The sequence below is a fragment of the Xiphophorus couchianus genome, chromosome 9 (genome assembly GCF_001444195.1).
Source record: "Xiphophorus couchianus chromosome 9, X_couchianus-1.0, whole genome shotgun sequence".
Lineage (NCBI taxonomy): Eukaryota > Metazoa > Chordata > Actinopteri > Cyprinodontiformes > Poeciliidae > Xiphophorus > Xiphophorus couchianus.
In genome coordinates this window covers 1548217-1562799 of record NC_040236.1, presented here as the reverse complement: position 1 = coordinate 1562799, position 14583 = coordinate 1548217, and the positions used below count along the sequence as shown (strand labels likewise).

Genomic DNA, 14583 nt, shown 5'->3' with positions numbered 1-14583 from the left:
GCTGTGGTTGTTTTAAAGTGCTTTATAAATAAAGTATGGTATGGTAGACCAGCAGGAAGGTTATCCTTGATGTGTTTTTAGGATGAGCCTCTCAAAGCACTTTATAATGAGTGGGGTTAGTGCAACTGGGCGGTAGTCATTTCTGCCAGTCATAGCAGATTTCTTTGGTACCAGCACAATGATATAGGACTTAAAGGCAGATGGACAGTGGAAAACTCCAGGGACAGATTGAAAATGTCTAAAAAGAAACCTGCCCACTGGTCAGCACAAGACCTCAGAGTCCTTCCCGATACCTTGTCCAGTCCTGCGGCTCTGTTAGGGTTAATCCTCTTCACAGCGGAAGTCACCTGGTTGAGCTGCAGGATTAGGGGCTGATATTGCTCCTCTAGTTGGAGGGGAGGATTGCTTTCTCTGCCACTAGTGGCATAAAATCTAGCGAAGAAACTATTCAATGTATCAGGAAGAAAGGGCTCCTCACTGATCCACTGGCTAGTGCTCTTGTAGTTTGCCATAGTCCTGAGTCCTTTCCACATATTCCATGAGTCATTGTTGTTGAACTGTTCCTCAATGCACCGCCTGTACCTAAGTTTTGCCAGCCGTCTCTTGGGCCACACAGGGGTGGTCCAAGAGACCTTGGAGCTAGACCTGACTATTGTAGCTACGGTGAGATAAAATCCTGCTTTGAATATACAAATTGGGATGTCTGATTCTTAATTTTCAGTAATTCTTCCCTGCTGTACTGCTTCAGAACTTCAGCTGTCCTACCAGATTACAAAAAATAGACTAAAAATTTTAAATAAAAGAAAACTTGAGCGCTCCGAGCCGCTGCGTGTTTACGTGCTGCCATCCATTACATCAGCCATTACGTGCTGAGGTCGCAGTGTGATGCGACCTCAGCCTTCTCAGCAGTTAGAGCCTGCTCTGACCCTTCCTGTAAAGCACATCAGTATTATTAGTCCAGTGTAGGCGGGGGTTTGGAGGTTGTAGACTAACGCAATAGCGGGGCTAACGTAAAAGCGAGGGGTGGGTGGGTGTGTGGGGTACAGTCAGAGTGGGGAGGGAGCGAAGCTAACATGAGAGCGCGAGGGGACATGGGGATGGGCACAATACAGGATATTTACGGGAAAATAAATAATACAGGAGCACTACGGGAAAGTGGGGTAAACAATCTGTAGCTTCCCAGCCAAAACAGTACATCTGCTCAAGGGAGGATCTACTGGGTTGCCACCCTTTGCCATGCCACCCCTGTTGCTACCCTAGCCGGCAACTATGAATTCAAGAAACAGTCATTGCAAATTTTACATAAGAATATGAATCTTTTTTCCCCAACATTTAATACAACACAAAGTAACCTGACACCAATTTCAGACTTGTGACTGAATAGATGCTGATTCAGATTTATTTGTGTCCCAGATGGGCAATTGATGTTACAGGAAGTATAAAAACTAAAAGACAAAGTATAAGTTAAAATAATAAAACAATAAAACATACCAAAAAAATACATAAAATATAAATCAATACATAATGGGAAGAGTACAGCAGTGTACATTGTCGATACAGTTGCTTTGCACACTAACAATCAAGTGCAAGTCCCCCTACCTTGTCTTGCATTAAAAATAGCGAGAAATGAGAGAGGAGCTTTAAGGACAGAAGACAGCAGTATTGATATACTGAACTGTACATCACCCATCATGTGCCGCACATGCACAATTATGCACATTGAGTTGGGAAAATCGGTGGTCGGAAAATGACAAGATCAGGCAAAGGATTTGAATAAGGGATGCAATGCAAACACTACAACTAAATAACAAGGTCCAAGTGTATCACATTTCACAGATCAGTAAAATGTTTGAACTAAAAAAATATTCAAAAAATGGGAAGTAGGTCAGTTCTGCTAACTTGACTTTGACAATTTTATCATTTACCTGTGCTGCGTAGATCGGTGTGTTTTGGATCAGTTAACACTAAAATAAAGCGACCCACACAACTACTTTCAGATCATCTACTGATGATCTGTCAGAAAGTAGGTGATCTGTCAGAAAGTAGTGCAGAAAGTGAATACCTGCAGTGATTGGTTAATCAATCACTGCAGGTATTCAGGTAATCACTTATTGATGATTGCAGAATTAACATCAAGCATGAAAACAAAATTGCAATGGGCTGTTTTGCTTTTTTTTTTTGTTTTCAAGCATGTTTTTTGCATAAGAAATATGTTTGTGTTTTTTGGAGTTTACTCCGGATACACTTGAACATAAACTCTGCTCTGTGTACTTGTAGAATTGTTGTCTGTTGTCATAGCAACGAGTCTTGCTATGATAACAAGCCAAAAAGTTATTTTCTGTGGCGTAAAACCGACACAGAGAGCGAAAGCAGAACAAAAAGTGATTTAGCATTGTTTTCACTTGTTTTTCAGTATTATTTTTCCGTTTATTGTCGCGCACTGCAACTGCTGCAAAAAGACATTTATTGAACTTTTGTTCAATAAATGTCAGTCTGGACTAATTGCCTCTTTTGTCTGTAGAACATTTCGATATCCATAACAATCATCAAACAGGACGATATTTCATAACGTACAGGAGCCTTGTTTGTTAATCTTTAACAAACTAAGAGTGCTAAAGTGTCAATTAGGTAAAATTAAATTACTGACCAAAAAAGAATAATTTGTTTTTAGACCTCTCTTGTATCTTTACAGAACTGACAGAAACCAAACTGTTTATAGATGTATTTATATCTTGGTAGTATACATATTTTACATATGAAAACGTCGGCAATTTCCTCAGCTTTAATTTAAGCCATATTTTATAGAAATGGGATCATTTATTATGGAGGTACAAGCTAATATCCATTAAATGCTTGAGACTGAGATATAATCAAATGTATTCGAGTTGATCAGCATACTATGGAATATTACTGAATTCCTGAGTTACATTTGAATCAGAATAATTTTGGCGAAATTGAACATATTGCCTAAAAAATTTCTGAATTTTTCTTCTATGGGTCAATAACAAATATTTCTAATCAATACATATATGAAGGAAACGTCCAAAAACTGTACGGGCTTAGAATAAGCAGAAAAGGGGAAAATAGGCATTTTTTTCTAGACAAAGCTAAAATTCCTTTGATAAGGAAAACAAGCATTTTTACTTTATTTAGCAGTTTTCCCAGCCTGTGCAGGTAGTTAACAATTTTACCAGTGGTGTTGAAGATGAGTTCACAAAGTGCTCGCATGACGTTGCAGTAAAGTGAGCCGATACTTGGAAAGCCAGCCAATGTTAACTCTTCTTAAAGATTTGTTTCATACAGACGATTATATATGTGACATCAATTGGAAACATTTTTTATGCCTTTTCCTTTAAGAAACATTTACAGTCAAGGTGTTTTGTATCCATCTGGGGCTGCCCTTTTCTTATTTGACTGCGTTTCCTATTTTTGCTAGTAAAAAGCTTTTTCAGAGCTTGTTAGAGCTTCAGCACCTGGTTATTGTGTCGCATGATTGGCTGGATTCATCAAAGAATTCAAATCATCCTAGGGCTATTGTAAACAAATATTTTAGTAATCGAGTAATCTATCAGTTATTCTTACAATTAATCGAGTAATGGGATAAAAAAAAAAAAGGTAAATCTGGCATAATACGGGTGTTGGATATCAATATCAGTCCAATTTTTCATTTTTGAGCATCCCTAACAGTTACTTTTTAGTAGTTTAGAAAACTAACCTGTAACAATAATAGCTCACTTTCTAAGTTAACCTGAAGTAATGCAAAAATCTGAAGTTATATTAAATTTAACAACAAAGAGGCAGGCTCACAAATACGCTTATAAAAATGTCAATGCTCCAGCTTTTAGTTTATGTATTTATCTTCAGTCAGTTTAATAGATGAATTGAATCCTGCCCCATACCTGTCAAGCTTTGGGTTTGAGAATACAGGAAATGCCGCCTGGAGTTGGGGGTTTGGGGTGGTGGTGGGGGGCAGGCGAACAAATGCAGGTGGAGGGGAGGAAATAAGTCCCCTCCTAGGGCTCCTAGGGAGGAAAGACGAACAAACAAATGTATGACTGGTAGACCAGGGGACGAAAGTAAGAACGGGGGGAGCAATATGGGATATTTACGGCACCTTTGTTTGTCACACTCAGAAACTCATCTACCAGCCATGTACCGCCACAATGATTTCCGCCACCCTTTTGTTCAGAGTAGGATGATATGAAATTTATTGTACGGTTCGTCCGTAAAGCTACACTTACACTATAAGCATCTGAGTAGTTACTCAGCCGCCCACCGTGTTCAGTCTGCTTACCTGTATAAATACTCCAGCAGCGCTCTTCCCGCCATTCACTTTGAACCAGCAGCTACTGGAGGAAAAGGCTGCCTTACTCCAGGCAGCGCTCCAGTCATTTTAAGGATGCTTATTGGTCCCCAAAAAACAATGAAAACCCAGGCATAATCCCCATAATCCTAACCCCATAATGTCTGGGTTTTCATCGGAACACGGTGCGCTAAATAATAAAACATAAATTAACAAAGCTTCGAGGCAGGTAAATTTTCCTCGAGGAATTTTAATAATCGAGGTACTCTAATCATTCGAGGAATCGTTTCAGTCCTAAACCATTCAGCAGCAAACTGCTACCTGTGTTTTGCCTTTTGTGGTTTATCCCGACCCCCAAGTATTTGTTTGTTTGTTTGTTTTTACATAAAACCCATAAAAACAGGAATTCAAAAAATTAGAATACTGTGAAGAAATCAGCTCACATTTTACAGGGCATGAATGTTGTAAACTGGGGGAGCACAGGTTTCCACCAAGTGTCATTACATTATTTTAATTTGGTTCTATTGTCTCAGTTCAGTTCGATATAGGGAAGACTGCAGATCTTACTGCTGGCCAGAAGACCGTCATTGATGTCCTCCATAGGATGTGTAAGCTGCAAATGTTCATAGCTAAGGAAACGCCATCAATGTTCAATACAGTGCTGTGTCCAAGCATGTCAAAATATGATGATACAAAATTTACGGTAATTGCATTGATTAATTGGGGACAACTATTTTTACCAAGTCAACAGTTGAGAAACAGCAGTTTCCTGCAGTTGGTTTGAAGTAAGTTGTGGCTAAAACAGAGATTAGTGAGGAAACATGTCTGCACATAGTGGCTCCTCAGAACACAAGAAAACGCTGCAAGGCTATATCTAATTCTCTTCTTGCACCAAAGGTCATAGTAGAAAGGATTAAAAAATTACAAGATGTTTTAAAAATCTCAGGGTGTGTTAGAAAGTCAAGTGACACCTGCACTATTAAGGTGATGGCTCACTATGAAGACCTTACTGAAGAATGAGGGACATACTGGTGACAAGATCTCAAGACAGTTCAACAAACACTGCATATTCTCTGGATTCTATCAATTTTATGTGAAAGTTGCTTCTGGGTTCCCTCTGCTGTTTTACTTGACTACCTTATCCTGCTTTACCTGCTTTTAAGTCCTAGGAGGGGTTAAGTAGGCTCTGCATAATGTTTTTATCCTGTGCACAGTTCCGCCGTTTTTACGAGGTTTTATTTTTCATGATTTCGGGAGCTGATGGGCTGACGGAACACAGCCATCACTTCCCTGTTGTCGGACAGTGACATCTGCCTCAATCTTCTTGACTGTCTGACTAGGTCTTCAATTCACATGCTTTGTGAATCCGGCATTACACTTTTTGCAGTTCCGAGAATTTTTCGTGAAATACCTATTGCTTACAGTAATTTTGCAATAACAATAATTTTGCAAAACATTGCTAACCCCTTCAAGGGTAGTTCTTATTACACAATTGTGGAAACAAAGACTTGTGCAAAGCCTCGCCTTAAAGCTACAGTATGTAATTTTTATTAAAAAAGAAAATGTTTTTTACATATTTGTTAAAACTGTCACTATGTCATGACAGTATGAAACGGATCTTATGAAAAAATTGAGCTCCTCTGCTTTCGCCTATGGTTCTCCTATATCAAACATATTTTAAATTTAAATGAAGAGATGAAGTAATACAATATAAAATACAGTGACTTAAAATATATTACTGTATGTACTAGGTCATCAAATCAGTGTCAGTTGACAGTGTCAACAAAGGTCCCTGTAGGAATTTTTAAGGTCCAGCAGATGTCAGTATTCAGTGACGATATCAATAGTATCAATACAGATACAAACGCCTCGTTAACCCATCACTAGTGTTTACTATGTTGTTGTAAATAGGGTTGCACAATGCCAGCATCGACTGATATGTAATTTTTTAAACATGTCAATATCAGTCAAATAAATATAACTAGGTTGATACGAAGAACCGATATTTATTTTCATTTGTTGCTTTTTGTTTCTGCTCATGTTTTTTTTAAAGGTGTTGAAACGGCTTATCACCATTCAGTGATTTGGAGGCGACAGATGTCCTGCTCCAACCCCTCACTTTCGGATCCTTCCTTCCCAAGAAACATTGGAGTCATCGTTGCTTCCTGAACTATATGGCTCAAAAAATATGGTTGCAGTTCTTCAGTAGAACCAGCTCCCTCTTCTTCACCACTCCATCTAGCTACTTCCTTCTTCCCTGGTAAATGCACGTTCTATGCAGGAAATCAATCAATCAATCAATCAAATTTTATTTGTATAGCACATTTCAGCAGCAAGGCATTTCAAAGTGCTTTACATCATTACAAACACAGAAACACAATGCAATATAGAATCAATCATTAAGTCAAGTTCCATCAATAAATTTGTAATTGATTAAATTTCAAATACAATTCTAAACAGGTGGGTTTTTAGTTGAGATTTAAAAGAAGTCAGTGTTTCAGCTGTTTTACAGTTTTCTGGAAGTTTGTTCCAAATTTGTGGTGCATAGATGCTGAAAGCTGCTTCTCCTCGTTTGGTTCTGGTTCTGGGGATGCAGAGCAGACCAGAACCGGAAGACCTGAGAGGTCTGGAAGGTTGATACAACAACAGCAGATCTTTAACGTATTGTGGTGCTAAGCTGTTCAGTGATTTGTAAACTAACAACAGTATTTTAAAGTCTATTCTTTGAGCTACAGGGAGCCAGTGTAGGGACTTTAAAACTGGTGTTATGTACTCTATCTTCCTGGTTTTAGTGAGAACGCGAGCAGCAGCATTCTGGATCAGCTGCAGCTGTTTGATTGTTTTGTTGGACAGACCTGTGAAGAGGCTGTTGCAATAATCAATACGACTGAAGATGAACGCATGGATGAGTTTCTCTAGATCTTGCTGAGACATTAGTCTTTTATCCTGGAAATGTTCTTCAGGTGATAGAAGGCCGACTCAGTAACTGTCATATGTGGCTCTGGAGGTTCAGGTCAGAGTCCATCACTACTCCCAGATCACTGGGAGTAGTGGTTTCGGGCCTGATCGCTGGTTTTCAGTTGTAACAACTGAAGCTGTGCATTGACTCTAGATCGTTCCTCTTTAGGTCCAAAAATAATAACTTCAGTTTTGTTTCTGTTCAGCTGGAGAAAGTTTTGGCACATCCACACATTTATCTGTTCTAAGCATCTGTTCAGTGATTGGATGGGCTCTGAATCACCTGGTGACATCGTAATGTAGAGCTTTGTGTCATCTGCATAGTTATGGTCGCTAATATTATTTCCTGTTATAACCTGAGCTAGTGGGAGCATATAAATATTGAATAAAAGGGGCCCTAGGATTGAACCTTAGGGTACCCCACATGTGACCTTTGACCTCTTTGATGAAAAGTTTTCAATTGAAACAAAGAAATCCCTGTTCTTTATTAAGATTCAAACCAGTTAAGCACTGGACCTGAGAGTCCGACCCACCTCTCCAGTCGATTCAGTAATATGTCATGGTCAACAGTGTCAAAAGCTGCACTGAGGTCCAACAGAACCAGCACTGTGGTTCTCCCACAGTCCGTATTTATATGGATGTCATTGAACACTTTTACGAGGGCAGTCTCTGTGCTGTGGTGAGCACGAAAACCAGACTGGAAGTAGTCAAAGAGGTTGGTTATAGTTAGGAAGCTAGTTAATTGTTTACACACAGCTTTTTCAATAACTTTGCTGATGAATGGGAGGTTGGAGATCAGCCTGTAATTCTGCATTAGTGATTTGTCCAGATTGTTCTTTTTTATAAGTGGTTTGATTACTGCTGTTTTCAAAGCCTTGGGGAAAACGCCTGATGACAGCGATGAGTTTACTATTTAGATCAGATCAGCAGCAATAACAGGCAGGACTTTCTTAAAGAAATGTGAGGGTAAAACATCCAGACAGCAGGAACTGGAGCTTAGTTGACTTATAACTTCCTGTAGGGTTTTATAATGAAATAGTTGAAATTGGGTCATTTTTCCTGTATTTGTTTTGTTTGGGCACAGCATTGGTACTGACTTTATAGTGGATGTACAGATTAAGGCTCTGATTTTTTGAATTTTCTCTGAAAAGAAGCTGGAAAACTGGTTGCAGGCGGCAATACATTGGAAGTCAGGCAGTAACGTCACAGGAGGGTTTGTGATTCTGTCAACTGTTGCAAATAAAGCTCGAGCATTGTTAATGTTTTTGTTTATGACATCTGCAAAGAAAGCCTCTCTTGCATGTTTTAGTGTTAAATGATAGTTACATAGTCTTTCTTTATAGATGTCATAATTAACGTGAAGTAGAGTTTTACTCCATTTTCGTTCTGCCCTATTGTCTTGCAGATTCCTCCATGGAGATTTCTTTTTACCAGACACAACCTTCATTTTAATTGGGGCAATGGAATCAATAATATCTGAGACTTTAGACTGAAAATCATTTTTGATAAAATGAAAATCAACTTATCTACATCATTACAGCTTAAGGGTGAGGAAGAAGAGTAGATTTGATTAAAAGTTTCTGATGTGTTTTCAGTGAGAGAACATTTGTGATGGTTGCTGTTTGTATAAGTGGGTTAAAGAATAAAGAACTTTCAAAGATAACAGCGAAGTGATGCGACAGGCGACAACAGTTACAGAGACATTGGAAATATTAACACCCTTACTGATAACCAGGTCCAGTGTGTGTCCTTGAGTGTGTGTTGCTTGTTTGACATGTTGTGTTAGACCAAAAGTCTCTAAAATATTAGTGAGCTTTTTTGCCCCTCTGTCTTGGGGGTTGTCAACATGAATGTTGAAATCACCGACAATTATTAAACAATCATAATCAATACATATGAGAGATAGAAGTTCATTCAAGTCAGTAAAGAAATTTTCCACAAAAGTTGGAGTTTTGTATAGAGTTACTGTCAAAGTTCGTTTGTGGTCTTTAACTTCAATTCCAAGATACTCAAAAGAGGTGAAGTGATCCAAAAAGATTTTACTACAATTTATGGTATTCTTAGGCCTGTCGCGATAAACGGTAAATCAATTAATCGTATGATAAATTAAAACTATCGATGTCATTTTAATTATCGGCATTATCTCTTCCGGCCTTTTTCTCTTTCTGTTGATGACACCGAATGAAAAAAGGCTCACCTCCAGTGCTCTCCACTGACGCCCCCTTCCTCATTTTACTTAATGTAATGCCCAGCGCGCACGAGCTGCCGGCCGATTGTCGGCCCATTTTCAAAACCTGACAGACCACACATTAGCCGACAGAAATCCTAGGTATAAAGGTTCGATCGGGTTCGATCGAACCGTGTGATGTCCAACAATTGGCACAAAATAATGGCTACAAGCTCAGTTAACTAATTTTAAAACCAGGCATTAATCAATGCTTTACTACAATCTACCTGCAATGCAGGCTAGTGTCAGCGTAAAGTCCTGACTGAAAGAAAATCATTAGAACCTATTTACGTCACGTTAACGAAGAACAGCTGAAAAGTTACCAGGTTTATCAACTGCGGTAGCAATTTCGCTCCAACTCCTCCCCTTGTCATTACTATATTCTTTGCATGCTGAATAAACATTAATGTTGTTTCCACATATCATCTCCAATGTCCGCTGGACTTCTGGTTGCGCCGTGTCAGCTGTTTGGGATTCCCCGACGTAATTGAGGTTGAAGGTGGGTTTCAGCTTAGAGCCGGCCACGCTGATTCGTCCAGGTGAGGGGTTCTCCCTGTCAGTCGCCTCATCGGATCTGCGGTGTGAGACTCTTGTTTCGGCTTGGCACCCATAGCGTTCCAGGGTGGGCTGCTTTGATGCGAGGTGTACAACCTCTCCGTTGATTTGAGGAAGAGTTGTCTGATTTCTACAGTTAGCGTTGATTTCAAAGTTCACCTCCAGCTGTTTGATCTTCATTTCTATAGACTGAAGTCGTTGTATAATACTGCTAATGTCCTTGGGGTTGGCCGGAGGCATTTTGTCCTGGTTCAACTTGGAGATGAAGAAAAGTAAAAAGTAAAAATAAAAGTAAGAAAATCACCCAGTCCTTAGGTTTGTAGTAATCCAGTTATGATGTTGAAAATGTGAATATAACTATAAAAACTGTCACCTTAAAAATAGCCGGCTAATAATAACTATATTTGGTGCCGGCACAGCTGGCTGCTTGCAGACGCAGCTCCCGTCATGTGTGTTAATCTGTGTATATTTGCTGTAACCGATTAAGGATCCGTGCTTAAAGAACCCATAGATCATCAGTTAAGCTTTCCACAATGGCTGGATGTGGTTTTGTCGCTGTTCTCCGTGTTCTTCTGCTACTTTTTCTACTCTTTGTTATGGAGAACATCGCCAAACGGAGTAGCAGCATTGTTTACGCGCGTGAACAGCTGATTGCGCTGTGTAAGCCTCTGCTGCTGCCCGGAGACAGGCCTGTGGTCCCAGAGGAGTTATGGAGGAGACACCGGGGCTACAGGCCTGGAGTTAAACAGAGGGAGAAGAGGAGACGGCACAAACCAGCGGTACCGGCGATTATTGTGGGGAAAGTGAGGTTTTTGGGTTCGAGGCACGGACGAACTCACGGCCCTGGTTAGGACCCAGAAGGAGTACAGGGAGTGCAGTATCTTCTGCTTCACGGAAACCTGGCCACACTCGCTTATTCCGGACTACAGCGTGGAGCTCCCTGGATTTTCCTTGGTGCGGGGGGACAGGGACTTTTCCAAGAGTCGGAAGAAGAAGGGCGGCCGGATTGCACTTTATGTGAGTGAGAGGTGGTGTAATCCCGGTCATGTTAACATGAAGGAACAGATTTGTAGCCCGGATATTGAACTTCTGGCTGTGGGAATGCGGCCGTATTATTTACTGAGGGAGTTTACGTCCGCCATTTTGATCGCTGTTTACATTCCCCCATCAGCTGATGCAGCGGTGGCCTGTGACGTCATCAGCTCTACCTCAGCCAAACTCCAGACTCAACACCCGGACGCCTTCATGGTCTTTAACCATGCCTCATTCGACAAAACTCTACACAACTTCCAGCAGTATGTTGACTGTCCCACCAGGGAAAACAAAATGCTGGATCTCCTGTATGCTAATGCCAAAGATGCATACAGCGCCACAGCCCTGCCCCCCTTGGCAGGTCGGACCACATCTTGATTAGGATGACTCCCAAGTATGTCCCTCGAGTGAGTAGGCAGCCTGTGCACATCAGGACGGTGAGGAGGTGGACACAGGAGGCAGCTGAGGCACTGCAGGACTGCTTTGGGTCGACAGACAGGAGTTCTTCCACGACACCAACAACACCAGGAGTATGTGGCAAGGCATACGGGCGATCACAGATTACAATCCATCCTCCCACCCCAGTGGGCGAAGTTGATGCTGACTTTCTCAATGGACTCAATAACTTCTTTGGGAGGTTCGAGGCACTGAACAGTACTCCGGCAAAGAAAACTGTTCCCCACCAGGAAGAGGAGGCACTCTGCCTGGACACAGCCGATGTGTTGAAGACTCTGAAAAGAGTCAACCCACGGAAGGCCTCAGGCCCCGACAACATACCTGGGCGGGTGTTCAGAGAATGCGCAGGTCATCTCCTCCGCCCTACACCTGAGCCTGGCTCACCTGGAGGAGAAGAACACTCATGTGCGGATGTTGTTCCTGGACTTCAGCTCAGCGTTCAACACAATCATCCCACAACATCTGGCAGAAAAACTGGGACACCTGGGCTTCAGCACCCCCCTGCGCAACTGGCTGCTAGACTTCCTCACCGACAGACCTCAGTCAGTCCGGATCGGACAACACACCTCCGATGTCATCACCCTCAGCACAGGCTCCCCTCAGGGTTGTGTCCTGAGCCCTCTGCTGTTCACTCTGATGACACACGACTGCGCCCCCAAGTTCGCCACCAATCACATCGTGAAGTTCGCGGACGACACAACGGTGGTGGGCCTCAGTGGGACTACAGAGAGGAGGTGGAGCAGCTGGTGGACTGGTGCAGAGACAACAGCCTGATCCTGAACGTTGACAAGACGAAGGAGATGATCGTCGACTTCAGGAAGAACCGGCCCAGCCACACTCCACTGCTCATCAACAGCTCGGCTGTGGAGGTGGTCAGCAGCACCAAATTCCTGGGGGTGCACATCATAAACGACCTCACCTGGACTGTGAACACCACATCTCTGGTCAAGAGGGCACAGAAACGCTTGTATTTCCTGCAGAGGATGAGAAGAGCACACCTGCCCCCGCCCATCCTCAAGACGTTCTACAGAAGCACCATAGAGAGCATTCTGACCAGCTGCCTCTCTGTGTGGTGTGGAGGCTGCAGCGCCTCCGACTGGAAGAACGTGAGGAGAGTGGTGCGGACAGCAGAGAGGATCATCGGGGCCCCCCTTCCCTCCATTCAGGACATTTCATCCCAGCGCTGCGTGTCCCGAGGCCGAAACATCGTCAGTGACCCCTCACACCCCCACCATGGACTGTTCTCCCTGCTGCCCTCTGGAAAGAGGTTCCGCAGCATCCGGTGCAGGTCCACCAGGTTCCAAAACAGCTTTTCCCGCTTGCCATCAGACTGTTGAACTCTTAACTGGACTGCACTCAAAAACTGGTGTCCACTTCATACCTTGCACATGTACATAGCTACATAACTTCTATTTTACTGTCATTCCTGCACTTTATATTTTATATTTATATTTATATTCTGGAGTAACCTCATAACACTGGAACCTCAAAACATTGTTCTGAGCCGTATGCAACGAAATTTCGTTCTGTATACACCCTGTGCATGCAAAATGATAATAAAGTCAGTCTAAGTCTCTAATGTGGTTCCTGTTCCCAAGAAGCCAAGGCCATCCGACCCAGAGGACTACGGACCAGTTGCTCTCACATCTCATGTGATGAAGGTCATGGAGAGACTGGTCCTGGCCCAGCTGAGGCCTAGGGTGAGGACGTTTCTAGACCCCCTGCAATTTGCCTACCAGCCCCACTTAGGAGTGGACGATGCCGTCATCTTCCTGCTGCAATGAGCACTTTCGCACCTGGATGGTGGAGGAGACACTGTGAGAATCACATTCTTTGATTTCTCCAGTGCCTTCAACACCATCCAGCCTCTGCTACTGGGTGAGAGCTGCGGAGGATGGGTGTCAACGACTCAGTGATCTCCTGGGTTACTGACTACTTGACAGGCAGGCCACAGTTTGTCCGTCTGGGCAGTGTCCTGTCTGATGTGGTGGTCAGTGACGTAGGAGCTCCACAGGGAACTGTGCTTTCTCCCTTTCTCTTCACCCTGTAAACCACTGATTTCCAGTAGGTGAGTCATGTCACCTACAGAAGTTTTCTGATGACTCAGCAGTTGTTGGGTGTATAGGGGATGGAGGGGAGGGGGAGTACAGGACACTGGTGGACAGCTTTGTGTAGTGGTCTGACCAGAATCACCTGAGGCTCAACATTAGTAAGACCAGAGAGATGGTGATTGACTTCAGAAGGAAGAAGACATCTTCACGGCCACTGAAGATCAAAGGGGAAGTGGTGGAGGAGGTGGGGATTACAAATACCTGGGAGTTGTAATCAGCAACAGACTGGACTGGGCATCTAACACTGACGCTGTGTGCAGGAAGGGGATGAGCAGACTCTATTTTTTAAGGAAGCTGAGATCCTTCAAAGTGTGCAGCAAGATGTTGGAGACCTTTTATCACAGTGTTGTTGCCGGTGCCATCTTCTTTGCTGCTGTGTGTTGGGGAAGCAGCATCAGAGCCAGTGACTCTAATAGACTGGACAAAATCATCAGGAAAGCTGGCTCTGTACTGGGACTAAGGCTGGAGTCCCTGGAAACTGTGGTGGAGAGGAGGACACTGAAGAAGGTTCTGTCTATTATGGACAATAAACAGCACCCTCTCCACAACATAGTGGACAGACAGCGGAGCACCTTCTCACATAGACTGCTCCAGCTCCGCTGTCGTAGGGACAGATACAGGAAATTCTTCCTGCCACATGCCATCTCACTGTACAATAAAAGCTAAATCATTGTTCTGCACTAATCAGTCCAATTTTGCACAACTGCACTGTGGCACACTTGCTGTACATATATTTACATATACATATCTGCATTTTTTTTTTTGAATCTTTGGAAGGACTGCTCTTAAGTTGCTTTTTATATTAACAGCATTTCATATTTTTTACAATTTATAGCATTTTATATTTTATTTTTTATTTTTATTTTATCTACAACTACTACTCAGTGGTAGTTGTTATTGTGTCTTGTCTCTATGTTGTAACTGCGAAGTAATTTCCCTGC

At 42.5% G+C, this 14583-nt stretch overlaps 1 protein-coding gene and 1 long non-coding RNA gene across 3 annotated transcripts in view; one reads left to right on the top strand and one right to left on the bottom strand.

Moving 5' to 3' along the window:
- Positions 1–14583, top strand: part of LOC114150373 (zinc finger protein 518A) — a 32349-nt gene that overhangs the window by 8481 nt on the left and 9285 nt on the right. The window contains exon 3 of one of the 2 annotated variants that reach the window (XM_028026741.1): positions 6357–6563. The exons of the other annotated variant lie outside the window; for it this stretch is intronic. The gene's annotated coding sequence lies outside the window, so the exon portion shown is untranslated. The remainder of the gene's footprint in view (positions 1–6356; positions 6564–14583) is intronic. 2 annotated transcript variants of the gene reach the window in all.
- Positions 10447–10927, bottom strand: LOC114150398 (uncharacterized). The gene is made up of 2 exons (XR_003596740.1): positions 10883–10927; positions 10447–10778 (listed from the first exon to the last, which is right to left on the bottom strand). It is a non-coding gene; the product is annotated as an uncharacterized LOC114150398 (long non-coding RNA).